Source organism: Phaenicophaeus curvirostris, chromosome 3 (genome assembly GCF_032191515.1).
Source record: "Phaenicophaeus curvirostris isolate KB17595 chromosome 3, BPBGC_Pcur_1.0, whole genome shotgun sequence".
Classification (NCBI taxonomy): Eukaryota; Metazoa; Chordata; class Aves; order Cuculiformes; family Cuculidae; genus Phaenicophaeus; species Phaenicophaeus curvirostris.
This window is the reverse complement of record NC_091394.1, coordinates 44804830-44820583: the sequence shown is the minus strand read 5'-3', so window position 1 is coordinate 44820583 and position 15754 is coordinate 44804830.

The following is a 15754-nucleotide window of genomic DNA, read 5'->3' as shown; positions in this document are numbered from 1 at the left end:
ATTCACTTCCATCATGAGCATTTATAGTCACATATTGTGGTCATGGCCCCTTTACACCCAGTGATCATATATGGGCTTACTGTCCTTGTGTTCGCTACATAGAAATTACCATGTTTCACTCTGTTGATTTAATAGACTGTTAATTAGGCGGTTTCTAAGCAGTAGGGCCAGGTAGGAATAAATCTGCCAGACTGTAACATTGCTGTAGTTCTCTAGTTGTAGTGAGAGGGTAACATCAGGTTGACAGCAATTTAGTGAAACCAGGGCTAAATGAAGCATCCTTTATGGTATAAACATATCTGAAGAGTTAGCATTCACAAATATGAAGAAAACCCCTCTGAACTTTATGCATGGGAAGCTTTAGCACAATCTTATGTAGTCTATTGCACTCAGTCCTTAGGTACTTGATGGAATTAAAATAGTCCTGAGATCTGAAGCCTGATTTTTTTTGCTTCCTTGTCTCCTTCCATGTCTCACACCCTCAAAAAAAAAAAAAAAGAAAAGAAAAAGAAAAAGAAAAAATGTAGTTCTGTACTTTGACCGTCTCAGTCTCATAAATTACTATGATCGAGTTAGTTGTCCAACTGCCTGTGACCTACTGCATATTTGTTGGAAAAAAAATACTGAAAGTTTCATGAATCTTAATGTGAATGATTCTCCATCTGAAGGTTTGGAATGGACTGATTATTCCCCTGTTTAAAATATTTCCCTCTTCCATTCCAAGAGTAGTAACATTAACCTATTCTTACGGAACCTGTCACCCAAAACATAGATAGCAAAGAGTTGGAGGAAAGTGCTGGCAATTGACCTATAATTTCAAAATATTATTGGTCTCTGATTACCACAGGATCATTTCATGCATGACTTAGTAACCAAGAACAGAGCTAATTTTAACAGGGGACATTAAAAAAAAAATTCAACCAATGCTGGTGTTGATATTTGTATCCTGCACTGGATATAACTGGCCTCTCACCATCAAGACCAAGCTGGATAGGCAAAGTGTTGCTGGGAATGGTCAGTAGTCTTGTACCTTTGAGAGGGAAGATTGCCTGGAGACCAAGAAAGGCAGCATTATGTCAACTCTGCACTCCTAATTTCAAGATAGAATATCTCCACTGTGTTGCAATATTCCTGATACCACCATCCTTGAGATGGTGAAGACTGGAGCTGTTCAATTTTCATCTGCTTGTGTCCACAAGTTTTCAGACCCTCAGGGTTTCTTTAACCCAGCTGAATGGATAGGGATAGTGTCCTGTGTGCCTGGGGTATGAATAGACCCTCAGACTCTTGGGACCCCGTGGGAACTGCCATGTGTGAGGATGAGGGTGTAAGCTATGAAACTAGCAATGTTCCTGCAGCTCTCATGTTTGAGAGCCTCTGACTTATGTAAGCTATCTGAATCACGTGTTCTCAGTATGTTCATTTACTGTTAAGAAGACTTAGAAAAATGCAGACACATCATTGTCATAAGGTCAGAATTATCTGTGAACCTGCAGCCCAAAGCTGTGCAGCACAGGAGACTCAACAATACCTCATAAGTCACAGAACAGGAAGGATGTTTATCAACAATAGTCTTGGTTCTGTCTTTACTTTTTATCCTTGTTCATTTAGTTTCAGGTGCTGAGAGAAATGCATTTATAAAGTTCTAAATATTTTAAACTGGGAGTGATGGTTAAGAAGCAATCCAGCCAAAATGAGGACTGCACAGCTAGGGACATAGAGTCTCCTTTAATCTGGCTCCCTTGAAGGGAGAGACATACCATTCATTCTATTGCATCTGTTTCCTCAGGTAAAGCTGTCTTGTGCAAATACTGGCAAAAGGATGTAATCTTCCAAATGACCATCAGGCATGGGGAGATAATGCTCTAGCGGCTCCTTTTAATTTAAAATATGACCTCATAGGACTGAGCGGTCCTTTTCTTTTGCTCATGCAGTTCATCTCACCTTTCTTTAGCCTCTGGAAGGAAATAGAGCACTGAACTCAAGACAGTGTATTTTGAGAAACTATGCTCGTCGTATGGGGCAGCTAAAGAAGTCTAGCATCTGATAGTAATTGTTTAGTAAATTAAATTTTAACATCCTAGAACCTGTATGAAGTCCAACCCTTCTCTCCTAGTATCAATCATTAAGATTTGCAAATATGAAAAACATGTTTTCTGTCTGACCTTGTCTTTTATGGAGCAATGGAGATTGCAAACACAGATGCTCAGGTTTGTCTGCTTTCCTGGCTGCCGAGGTCATAAATGGCAGCTTTACTCTCAGAGCACACGTTTCGTTGGTGTTGCTTCATGAACTGGAGAACAGATATGGCAACAGGCAATAAAGATGGGCTGGATTCTGTTCAAACAGCTTTGCTCCCTTTAGGCTTTTTTCACCTAGGGCAGGACTGTGACCTCCAATTGCAGACCTGGTCCCTCTCCATTCCCTTGCATAGCGGGGAGGAAGACACCAGCTACCTCCATATAACATGGCTAACAGCAGAATCCATTCAGTCACCTGCTGTCTCTGCCTACAGCAAAGTGCAGATTTTGTGTGTTTCCTGGTTGGTCTGGCTTAAACCCAGCAGCCTTGGACCACTCTGGCTCAACTGGTCCATGATGGCTTTCCCCAAGTTTGTTCCCTGTAGCTACAAGCTCCAACACTGACTTGGGTACTGCCAGCACTGCCCACTCTTTTCCCAGAGGTGTTTAGTGGACCTGCTGTGTCAGTTTCCCCCTTGCAGGCTGAAGCCTTTGTGCTGTTATCCCCACAGAGAAAGCTAGGGCTCCATGTGTATCATTCCTTCCCCTCTTCTCATTTGAAGGGCATGTCCCAGTCTGACGCCTAATTTTTAGCACTGCTATTCTGGAGCTGAAATGGAGACTGCAAGTTTAAAACCTCAGATCTGCTCTGACTGCAGTCAGTGGGAATTTTCCTATGTAGGTGCTAAGTATTATTCAGTGTAAGCAAAACTTGGCCTGTTAGTTTTAACTTTATTTTCCATCATAAATCAAATCCTCTCTCTAATTTTTGCCTGAAATCTTTCCTCCTGGAGAGGAATTTGCTGTACCTATAATGTTGCCATGACGCGTTCCAGCCATGAGCACTTGAAAAGAGCTTTCTTCCTTTCTAGAAGTCATGTTTCTTAGGGAATCTGACTTGTTCTAAGACCTCAGGATGTGATTTATTGATATATTTCAACCTAGAAAGTAGAGTTGTTGGTTATTGGGAAAGCAAATGGATTCGGTCCTGAGGCCAACAGCTTTGTAAACCAGTGAGTTAACACAGTATTTAATGTTCTCTCTAGGTCCTTGATGAAGGCATGTGTTTTAACACCCATGTATCGTTATTCTCCAAGGCTTAATAGGACAGAACAGAAAATTTAGACCTTGAGATTGAAATTCCTTACACCAAATTAAAGCAAGCCCTGGCTGCAAGGGAAGCTGTGGAGTGCGTTTCCCTGGGTGTTTTACAGCACTAGGAAAGGGCTTTGTGGGACTGTCTCTCAAGGAAAGGACAGCGGACCTCCTAGTCCTCGTTCACACTTTCCCATCAGTGTGTTGGTGGTTTGTAACACCCTGTGCTGGCATCCAGGAGAGAAAATAATGGCAGTAGGGATGAAGGGAGCAAAAATCAAACTGAAAATGTGCTGAGGCCAAAAGCTGGAGTGGGAACATCATTTCAACCTTTTGCTTTGAGGAGACAATATTCTTAAATAACAACCAAGAACTCCTATTTCCTCCTGTCCACACCTTTGGACAGAATGGGGCAGTAAGGACACATTAGTGGGATTAAACAGTCAGTACCAAGGGTCTAGCATTACATGTGGTTTGGGTGGCTTACAGTGACCTAGCTCTAGCCTGGTCCTGTGGATCTTCTGTGCTTCTCCATGCCCAATCCTGTCACACCTCTTCCCCAGAGGAAAAAAGGGCTGAAGGCAAAAAAGATCTGGTCCAATGGACCGAACTGCCTCTAAGTAGTTATAGCACAGACTAGGAGAAATCTGTCTAGAAAGCTGCCTGGAGGAGAGGGACCTGGGGGTATTGGTTGACAGCCGACTGAACATGAGCCAGCAGTGTGCCCAGGTGGCCAAGAAGGCCAATGGCATCTTGGCTTGTATCAGAAACGGCGTGACCAGCAGGTCCAGGGAGGTTATTCTCCCCCTGTACTCGGCACTGGTGAGACCGCTCCTTGAATACTGTGTTCAGTTCTGGGCCCCTCACCACAAGAAGGATGTTGAGGCTCTGGAGTGAGTCCAGAGAAGAGCAACAAAGCTGGTGAGGGGGCTGGAGAGCAGGTCTTATGAGGAGTGGCTGAGAGAGCTGGGGTTGTTTAGCCTGGAGAAGAGGAGGCTGAGGGGAGACCTCATTGCTCTCTATAACTACCAGGTTGTAGAGAGGAGGGTGCTGGCCTCTTCTCCCAAGTGACAGGGGACAGGACAAGAGGAAATGGCCTCAAGCTCTGCCACGGGAGGTTTAGGCTGGACATTAGGAAAAAATTCTTCACAGAAAGGGTCATTGGGCACTGGAACAGGCTACCCAGGGAGGTGGTTGAGTCACCTTCCCTGGAGGTGTTTAAGGCACGGGTGGATGAGGTGCTAAGGGGCATGGTTTAGTGTTTGATAGGAATGGTTGGACTCGATGATCCAGTGGGTCTCTTCCAACCTGGTTATTCTATGATTGTATGATTAAACACGTACCTGCAGTGCACCCTCTGCATTAACTTCATACAAAGGGATTCAGTTCAAGTACCACAAAACCACCCCGTAATGCAAATTAGTGTTTGGTAAGAGGGAGATGCTTAGGAAGCTGCCCTCAGTCCTGTGCTTCAGATTCAAGCAACAATGCTAATGCTGTGGATGCACCAGTAACAGGAAAAACAGACATTTAAATTTTGCTGCAAAGAGGAGTCCCAAGAGAGCCCTGTGATATCTTCACAGTCAGCAACACGCAACAAGATTTTATTCCAAAAGTACTTCATAGCCATATAGTGTCTGGAGAATTGTCTTGAGGTGGGAGGCAATCCTTTATAGCACTTTGGTTTAGTTGCATGAAAGGGTTTACTCACGTGACTAGTGGTACAGTGTGCAGTTTGGATGTTCAGAGATCATCTTAAATCTCAGTTACATTACTGGTCTTGATATCTTACTGATTACTTGAGGCACGTGAAGCTGCCTTTGTGCAGGCTGCTGTCAGCAGGCTTGTACTCTTTCATTGCTTTCTTTCTTGTCCAGGATGTTCAACATCTTTTGTGTGTGTAGCTATGGCTTTTTTATTATTATTATTTTTAAAGGCTAGACCTCTCTTTTCTAAGCTAATGGAATCCTTACCAAAGCCCTTACTGAAGTTAAATGATACTTTGGACTAGTCAAATATTTGATGAAGGTGGAAATTATGTTTTCACCTACTGAAAGCTTATATTGTTAATTTTCTAACATAACATCCCTACACCAGGCACTTAATAGTGTATATGCTAATATCATTAGTGTATCTTGCAGCAGAAAAAAGCTTTTCCATCCATTGTAGGAAGATCTTCAGACTATGTAGTCATTTCTATGAGAGGGCTACAGTGCGTGTAGATACTAATTTTATTGAGAAAGCTAAATCGATGAACTTTGTTCTTCAGAGTAACAGGCTTCTATGATTTAAGACAATAGCTTTTTTATCACTTTTTTTTTCTAGGCTTTTAAACCTGCACTTGTGATTCATTAATACCTATTACTGTAAAAGCTAAAAGCTACGGTTTCTGCATGAATTGAGGTTGGATAATGAATTCCTGCATTTCAGTATCATTTTGATTTCTGTGTTGTTTCTGTCTGGGTGTGGTTTGCAGTTCTGCACTAATTTAAAGTAATAACATTGGGTTGGGTTTTTTGTTTTCCTCTGAGGGAAGAAGTGTTAACAGCAGTCTTGGTTATGATGTCACTGAGAATACAGCACTGCTCTCTAGTGAGGTTCCATTTGCAGTGATGTTTGCAACCAAGTGATCTTTTATCCTATATTGTGCATAGCTATTAGGCTCACAAAAACAGACTTGCAGTCCATGAGTTCTGAGCTATTCCCCAGCCTCTCGCAGTTGCACAGGCTGGCTTTGTCACCCTACTTCAACTGACTTATTTTAATCTAAACATCATATTCTTTTATTCAGCAAGCTACCTCTTCCTTGGGGAAACAAGTCTGTCTCTGGTATGATGGGAGATTTTTTGAACTTTACCTTTCTGTTCGTTACTGCTTTGGGGTCACCAGAAGCTGTGCGGCTTGGGGACTTCCAGCCAGAGACAGCTATACACAGCCATGTGGAGTTGATGCTGAAGACTGAATCTTTCATGTGAAGAATGAGTGATCTATGTGTTTCTGTGATATCTACAGCTTTTGGAAAAGGGGGTGTATGTGGCACTTTGTCAGCTTACATTCTTCCAGGGCATCACCTGGATTTTGCTACGCTGGTCTGGGTAGAACCAATTGTTTGCTAACCGCCTTGCACAGCTGACATGTCACTGGAGCAGGAGACTGCTCTAAAATGCTTGCGTTTGCGATTCTCCTAAGAAGAGATCAACTACCAAGTAAACTCAGCCCATCCACTATATCCTTAAATATTCCTTAAGCAATCTGCTTTGAGGGAACATCAGGGACTTTTTTTTTTTTTTAAATCACGAAAGTCTTTAAGTTCTGCTTTTGCTGAAAAAAAATCCCATACTATAAACCTGCCAATGAATCTATACATTATATATATGCAATGTATATAAACGTATGTAATATATACAAATACATACATTGCATTAGCAGATACAGCAATTATTTAATGCAGTGTCACTCAAAGATGCTGTGGGATGCCACACTGTGAACATGACTCAGCTATATATCTGTTTTCCCAGGCTGTGCTACATGGCTTTGACTCTCTGTTCTTGCCTGACGGTTACATGCAGTATCTAATGAGAGAGACTCTGTAGCTTCAGACTTCGCTGCAAGTGAGAGTCTATGGAGGGGGACTTCACTGCTGAAGGCTACCATATTGTTGCTTTTTTCTTAGTTAAAAGACTGCTGTAAACAATTCCTCCCTTGGAAGTGAGACTTAAACATGCAGTGCCTGCCAAGTCCTAACCCCTCGATTCAAATTTATCTGAGAGCACAGAGATCCTACAACAAATTTCATGGTTTTCCTCTGTAAGGACTTTAAGGCCAGCCAGTTGCTTATAGCTACAGCTAAGCTGGGATCAGCCATCCTGCTGTGACAGCAGCAAATTTCACTAGCCACCTGAAGCTTTTCTCTCTTTGTTGTATAATTATTCATATACCTAAATATATGTGTATTTTTCCCTTTTATTCTAGCTCCTGAGCAATTAGGGAGTTAAATTTATTCAATGTCAGCCCAATTGTCTGAAATTTCTTCGAGTGTGAACAGGGGAGTCCCTGGGAGAGGACTGGAAGTCCTTCAAACTCCTAAGACCTACAGAATTTAGGGAGCTGTTGCATGCAGTTTTTCAATGTGGATTTCTTTGCCAGATCAGCTCTGAAAAAGATTAGAGATCATTGCGATGAAAGCTGAAGAAGGCTGAATGCTAAAGAAAATATAACAGCTGCTGGAACGTGCAAATGTGAGGTCAAAGCTGTACACAACTGAGGAGAGACATCCAGAAAATAGAAATTCATAGGCTGAGATTCATTGAAATGGTACCAATTGGAGGACTGTACAATGTAACTTCGTCAGAGGAGCTTGTATATAGGGCATCAAAAATGAAGACTTTTTATAACCTACGACCAATTGCTGCATTTCAGCTACTGATTTATGCCATTTACTTCTGATACAAGCTGATACCAGGCCTCCATCCATTCTTTGCCTTCTCCTTCTGTGTTCCCATTGATTTGTGTATTTCAGAGAAAGGTCTGACTGTTTCCTTCTGTTTTCATCACAAGATGCCAGCCACCTCATATAGGCACTGAGCTGACCTGTTCATTTGGCTCTAGTTAGGACTAGCTCTGCTATTTTGCATTCATGTAAGTCCTAATGATCTGGTTTATCTTACTCAGAACATGGCAGCTGCAAATAAATAAATATTTGCTAGGGGTGAGCACAGAAAGACCCAGCTGTACAAGCTTGTTGGTTCTGGAAGTAAGCCTGAAGATTAAGTAAGCCAGGATGATGGGCAACTCCCTCTACTCACCCAGGAAAAATGCTTGGCCAAAAAGGAGATCTGGACTTCTCCTCTAAGTTGCAACAATTTTGTTAAGATCCTAGAAATCTCAGGAGCGGGTTCCAGCTCAGCTGGATGATCTCTTTATGATCTCTGTGACCCAGTTAAAAATAAAAACATCATCCAGCAATGTCTACTTTCCCTGCTGCTAGCTCATTCCTTTTTTCTGGAGTTGTTTATCACCAGGATGCTGAAGAAGTATCCACTTTTCCCCTGCTTATTGCAATATAACCATAAATAATACATTTCCCTCTCTAAATTACATTTAATTCTTCTGTCAAAATTATTTCAAAAGAGTTAGCAAGCACAAGCAAAATCCATATCCCCTCTTTTCCCTCTAAGATCTCCTGTTCATTCAATTATGAAAGTTGATCTATGAGAGTTTGGAGAGACTGTGTCTGTCTGTCTCCCAGTCAGACACCTTTACCTAAGCAATGATCTGCTTACCTTGTAATTTTACCTTGTCGTTTTACCTCTAATTTAGCAGCTCAGATGTCACTTCTTCCTTATGTTACTGAAGAACCAGAGTAAAGGTGGTGTGTTTTGCATGACTCTGAGAACCCATGTTTACTTCAAACTTCAATTATTTTCTGTGTTGCCATTTGCCTCGTGCAATGAAATCGCTGATTTCCTGGTGGAATTTCTTTATCCCACTGCTACAAAGCTGTAAAGATAATCTAACCTTCGATGACTGAGGCTCAGCTGCTGATGCAACACGTTATTTGTAATTCTAGTACTTGATTAGGTGCTGAATAGTGTCTGGAGAGGCATATGTGATAATTCAGTTAACTTGAGTGTCTCTGTTCGAAAAAAAGATAAACCCCCAACTAGATAAAAGAAAACCCTGACAAATTATGTCATGGACCTGTTCCCTAAAATCCACATCTGTACTGGGGCTTGCACCTCTGTTAGGTACTTCAAGCAAGCACACATCAAGCTTTTAAACAATATGTTGAGAATCAGTGCTATAAAAGCCTCCAAAGTGGTTTTTAAGAACCTTAATCTTGCTTTTAACAGATACTGCTGATTTTGAAGATGTGATGAGAGAATGCAATTCTTGATGAGCTATGCAATTATGTTGGCTAGGCAATTATACTTCATTCAACCTACATAAAATTCAGTGTCTATTTTGAGGAGACTCATGATTATTGGGGTAATGCTGTCTCATGTGTTGGTTAAGCTTTTGGACAAAGACCATCCCTAGGCTTTGTGGTGTCGTGGCAGTACTGAAGGATTGTTAGAGGGTGGAGAAGCCTGTTGGAAGAAAGCACAACGCAGTTCCCATCCTGCAAGGCTTCTCACAGCTTCCCAGCTTACTCGCCCACGCCGTCATGTCTAGACTGCCTCCCTGCACAGGGCAAGGACTCTGAGCTCAGCCCTTTTAAGTCAAGGAAAGCTCCCATCAAGGGAATTTTGCCTGAGAGATGAATGTGGGCTTAAGCATCCAGTGGGTTTATAAGCAGCTTACATCCCTAGGCTCTCCATGCCTGCATTTTACCAGCTTGGAGCCCTGAGCAGGTCACTGCTATGGGACATTATTGCTACTGGCTGGCAGCTGGACAACTTACATCTCATGAAGAAATTTCTATGCGATTGCAAAACTGTTTTTTTCCTAACCTGGGGTGAGATGCACAGCTCTAAAGAGTTTTATGGGAAAGGAATGCCATAAAACATTGAAAGCCAAAAATAACTTCCCCCCGCCCCTCTTTTCACCTCCTACCCTCCCAGCTAATATTCACTCAGGGCATGGAAAGGAACAGAGAAGCATCTGAAGGCTGTCAGAAAGAGCAGTATCTATAAAGCTTTGGGAGAGTGGCCGATAGCATCTGGTTTGGTGGCTGAGTTCTGAAGAATTTAATCAGTAATAAAGTTTCATCCAAAATCAGTAATAAAGTTTCATCCAAATGTTGTTTTTTACAGAACTGTTACTCCTGCTGAAAACGACTCTTTACCATTTATCAACTGTAATCACCACCTGGACAGATTTAAGAAGTAATAGGTACAACATAATGCAACCAGTACTCCCCACCTGCATGAAGGTTGCAGAAGTAACACTTCCCCAGGAGATGGAGCAAGAAGATAGTGTGTTGCAGATGCCTTTAAAAACAGGGTTTGATGCAGTTGGGGAGAGATAAATTAAGTAGAACAATGGTGCAGCAAGATGGTGGTCTTGGAGAATCATCAGAGCACAAAGTGGGACTCAGAAGAGAAGACCATGGGAGCATTGTTAAGGAGAGCGGATCTCACAAGTTTTTTGCATCCCTTGTGGGGAAAGGAAAGGAAAGGAAAGGAAAGGAAAGGAAAGGAAAGGAAAGGAAAGGAAAGGAAAGGAAAGGAAAGGAAAGGAAAGGAAAGGAAAGGAAAGGAAAGGAAAGGAAAGGAAAGGAAAGGAAAGGAAAGGAAAGGAAAGGAAAGGAAAGGAAAGGAAAGGAAAGGAAAGGAAAGGAAAGGAAAGGAAAGGAAAGGAAAGGAAAGGAAAGGAAAGGAAAGGAAAGGAAAGGAAAGGAAAGGAAAGGAAAGGAAAGGAAAGGAAAGGAAAGGAAAGGAAAGGAAAGGAAAGGAAAGGAAAGGAAAGGAAAGGAAAGGAAAGGAAAGGAAAGGAAAGGAAAGGAAAGGTCTCATATCTAAATGGGAACCTACAGGGTTGCAAGTTGTCTGCTGCCTCTTCTCCCATTCTGGTAGACCTTGATGAGTTTGGCTCCATCCTCTCTACAGCTGCTTATTAGGTAGTTGAAGATGGGAGCCTGCTCCCCCTTGAACCATCCCAGGTCTCTCTGCCTGTTCTCACTTGTTTTCCAACACTGCTTAATGTTTTATATATCTTCCAGAGACTAGATCTGGAGTCAGGAAACAGCATTAGATGTAGGTTTGTCCCACAAGCTGGATCCCAGTGAGCAGTCTGCGGAGTGCCAGAAGTGGAAGGGGAGTATGTGGGAGGAAAGCTGTCATGGGGAGAGAGACGAGAACCCCATTTTAGATCTTTGGATTGATTAGTATAAACTTTTCCTAAGGCCTGGAATTGAATGCACCTAAATTTTGATAGTAACCATCTGGAAACTTGTATTAGTATTCACAGCTGGAAAGGGTCAGCTTTTGTACTTTATAATGTTCTTAATAGGTACAATACAGTCATGTCTCATAGGCAACCCTCCTTTGGAGATTTTTTTTCCTGGTGTGGATGTTTCTCAGGAAGTGTGCATGATAGAGGACCAGCGTAGCAGTGTACGAGTAGCAACAGCCTGTTGACTGACTACAAATGGCTAAGGGTGGATGGGCTTGTGCAGCAGGTACTGAGAGAATTCAGCTCCTATTCCACTGGCTGGAAGAGTCTATTTATTTTTTAAAAAAATGAAGGAGAAGAAATCTTGAGTTGTACTGCTCTTGACATCTGAAGCACGTCAGACTCTCACTTTTATATGAAAGTGGGATATAAGTTACAGTTGCTTTGGGAATCCATAATTCAGACTTTTTGACTTCTGTGAGTCAATGTCTCTCAATCTGACTATTCCATTAAACATATAAATTGAATGAGGCTATAAACACCTGCAAGTAAATGTCTTAATTGTTATGTCAACAACATAAGCATGTATGGCTTTTTAAATTACATGAAGGATCAAATCTTCCACTAAATGTCTTGAAATCCAGCTATACAAATGAAAAACTTTTTGCCAAGTCTTGCTTAAATGTAGCACGTTTATTTTTATTACAGAAAAAGAGAAGTGAATTGCCAAGGTTTATTTTTCCCTTTTTAGGTGATGTCATTAAACTATACTGACAGGGTAGCAGAGAAAGGGAAAACTGTGCCTCTGCTCTGCAGCCTGTCTCTGGTAGTGTCAACCTGTCTGACAGTAAAGAGCACCTGGACAGAGGTCTACTCTCCATCAGTCTCTGCTCCCTTGTGATGGTGATGCTGGCTGCCACAGCAAAGCTATACATCATACTTTCATGCATAGCACCTGCAGGGCTTAGAAAGGACGGAAGCAGCACAGAGTCTTTATGAGCTACCTGTACATGAAATTGCCTTTGTCACCTCTAACAGTCATCTCCCATCTCACCCTGCCTGAAGATTCTGCCCCTCCAATTTTCTTTTTACTGCTGCCTCTTATTTTTGTGGGGCTTATATGGCTAATTTTTGTGTGCTTACACACACATAAATATGACAGTTTTCATCTGTTCATTGAATTCAACTATAGTCCATGAGAAGCAGGTTTTTGATAGTTGTACACTAGAGTGTTGGCTCGAGCTGACTTACAGTGTCTGAATCTTGGTGAAATGTAGCCAAATCGTGCCTTTGATGAGGTACAATGGTCCTTGATCTATTTTGATCCATCTTTATAGGTTTCATAAGCTCAGGTTGAGAGAAAAAAAGCCTTTAGTGCATAGTCAGCAGCAAGATGCAGTGTATTGAGAGCTGGCTAACCTCTCTGCTTTGTGGACCTTCCAGATGAATTTAGAATAGCAAAGGAGGAATGTTTTTGGGAATAGTTGTTGCCAGCTGAAACAGAAAACACATTTCTGTAAACACCAGTGGTTGCATGGGTTTTTTTCTCAGAATTAAACCCGTTAGTTTTTCTTTAACAATCCTTCATGTCTGGTTGGTCCCTTGCATAATTTTTCCATATTACCTGTTGCTATAGCATCCAAGTAATGAGATGAGTGAAATCGCACGTTGCTGTGTTTACCTTTAACTTGGACAATGAAAATATAGTGGAAAGCTGCACCAGACATCTAAAACTAGCAGGGCTGAGAATTGTACTAAGTGATCATATTCATATAGACAACACTAGGTCTATCCTTTAGCTCCCTCGTTTAGCACTTGGGCTCCTTGCCTGGTCAATAGAGAGAGATGCTCCAATTCAGAGCACTTGAGCTGGCAGCCTGCTTTGCCCTCAGCCATGAACATAAGTTTTAAATCAGTGTTACTCTCTCCTTAGAATATGTTTGAGCGTGGGGTTTGGGGTTTTGGTTGTTTTTTGGATTTTTTTTTTTGCCTTGTTTTCATATTCTTACTTGAACTTTTTTGTGCTAAAGGAAGAAAAATTTGTGTGGTCTTATGAAAAATACTTAATATCTTAATTTTCTTTTCTAAATGCATTATCTTACTGTTGTTCTTGTGCATACTCTGCCTCGGAGACTACCCGTATTCCTTAAAATAGTTTTCCCTGAGAGCAAATACACAGCCTGCATGCAGGTTGAAGGAGGGAGGGAAGTTTGTTCTTGTGGCTTCTAGGGACACACAGAGGGTACAAAAAGCCCCCCTGACATGTTGTCTTTAGGAAAGTTTGTTTCCTTGTGCCAGAGACATGGTCTCTCACTGGTGAACTTTCCCACCTGTTGCTACATGCACTTATGATCTGTGCTGCTGCCAAATGATGAAAGCTTCTCTTCAAGAAGTGACCAGCAGAATGCACGTGTGTGTATTTCTTCCTTCTTCTAGATTCTGTGTTGAACTGCAGCTCCCAAAGCAAGTAAAATAATTGTCTTTTCTTGCCCATGTGGTTTGTACTGATATTAAAAGATGAGGTGCGTAGTAAATGAAGGCTTACCACTATCTACATGTTGAATAGTTCTGATGGGAGCCAGTGCATGGGTAGAGAGGACAACCTTCAAAATGAGTACACCATCTACAGATGCCTTTTAGAGAGTTCTGCCTATTTTATTGTATTTAGTCAGCTCCTGACCTGCAAGACAGAAAAGCTTTTCCTGAGTCACTAAGCCCTATAATAGGTTTACCCCCTTTCAAGTTTGTTGTCTTGGAGCCTATGTAGTCAGCCTGCTCCCCCAAATCCCTTCATCCTTTTTCCTGTAGTTCATGCTCCTATAGTTGGGAATAAGGGAAACCTCAGCGTGCTGTGCTGAGCTGCAAGGAAATTCTCCAATATGTTGCCTTGACACAGTTGCCTGGACGCATGACATCTTCACTGCTCTAAATGGCTTGCTCCTTACTTCATGTTCGGGAGCCTGGGCTCAGTGCATGGGTGTCATTGAGCCTGGTCACAGGGAAAAAGGACCCTACTTTAGGTTGCAGGCATTGAAATTTGCTTCCTCAGGCTGCAGCTGGGACAGATGGTTCAGAGGTGTTTCATACAAAGCTCAGCAGAAGGAGCACTGTCTCTTTGGGGCTGGCCATGTTGGTCAATGCTTCCATCTTTTGTCCAGGACACCTTGAACAAGTGCTCTGCATAAGAAGCATCTCTCTCGAGATACCTTTGGAAGGAGAGTCAGGGCCGTCCAAGTCCATGCTCAGTCAGCTGAGATCAAGCATGGAAAAGGATGGCTGGAGCAGGGGAAAAGAAAAATGCAAGGGTTGTATTCTGAGCATCCACTTTCTTCAAGCACAGCAGACTTAACGTCTGTCAGAAATCCTGGCAGAGACCAGTGCCCTTCCTGTCATTTGGACCCTGACCAAGACCACCAACATTTTAATGTTTTTTTTAAGCTGAAAGTAATTGAAGTAGCTATATAAATCCCACAGCCTTGGAGAAACGGCTGTGGAGTCTGTCTAGGCAAAATAAGCAGGAGAAATATTACTTCATCAACAAAGTACTAAGGATGTGTTTTGAATCCACACATCATGAACTAATTAGCAGATGGGCTGAGTACTGCAAAAGAAATAGCTCAGATAGATAAACATCAAAACAGAATGATTAAAGAAGCCATCTGAAATGCATTTTCTCTCCTTGCTTACACAAATGATCTTTTCATTTTCATTTTGCATTGCTGTATCTCTTGCTCTCTTAAATTTCCTCAAGTTTTTTTTTGCAGTGTCTTTTACTAGGGTGATAGAAAAACAGTGCTATTTCCAAGCAGAACCCTTGCTCTGTCCCTCTCAGTGTCTTCTGCTAGCACAGGAGCAGGAGCCTGCCTGTGCAGCAGGGGCGCTTGGGGCTGGGGATGGGCTGGAACCACCAAGGAGCACTGGGAGCTCTGCAGCAGGGCCCTGTCAGCTGTGAACTCATTCAGAATTTTAAAGGGCAGCGAAGGGGATCTGAGAGCTGGAACATGCAAGACTTGATGACAAGGGACAGTGAGCCGAGCAGTAAACGCCATGTTGTTCTCATTAGGCACAAGGAAGACAGCAAGCAGAGCTGAGTCATGAAAAAGTGCCAATTTTTGTCCTCTAGGTTCTCCTTTGAAGCAGACTTAAATAATAAACTTTGTTTATTTGGCCAGCAAAACAGAATCACAGAATCACTAGTTTGGAAAAGACCCCCAGGATCATCGATTCCTATCAAACACTAAACCATGACTCTGAGCACCTCATCCACTGTCTTTTAAATACCTCCAGGGATGGTGACCCAACCACCTTCCTGGGAAAACAATTGGTAATAGAAGCATTCCTTGAGGGCTTTTTCTTATCTAGCTGTTCCTTAATCAGCTTTCTATTTTTTCTCTTCCCCTTCAAATAATAATGCTAAAAAGAGTTTCATCTGCATTTTTGCTCATCTCTGAAGTCATCAGCAGTGAACACCATGTCTGTGTTCAGCTGATAGTGAGCTATGGATTAAGAATAAAAACAAATGAAAGCATTTTTCTATATCCTAATTGCCTTTTTGCACACCAGGTAACACGATGTTTTATCAA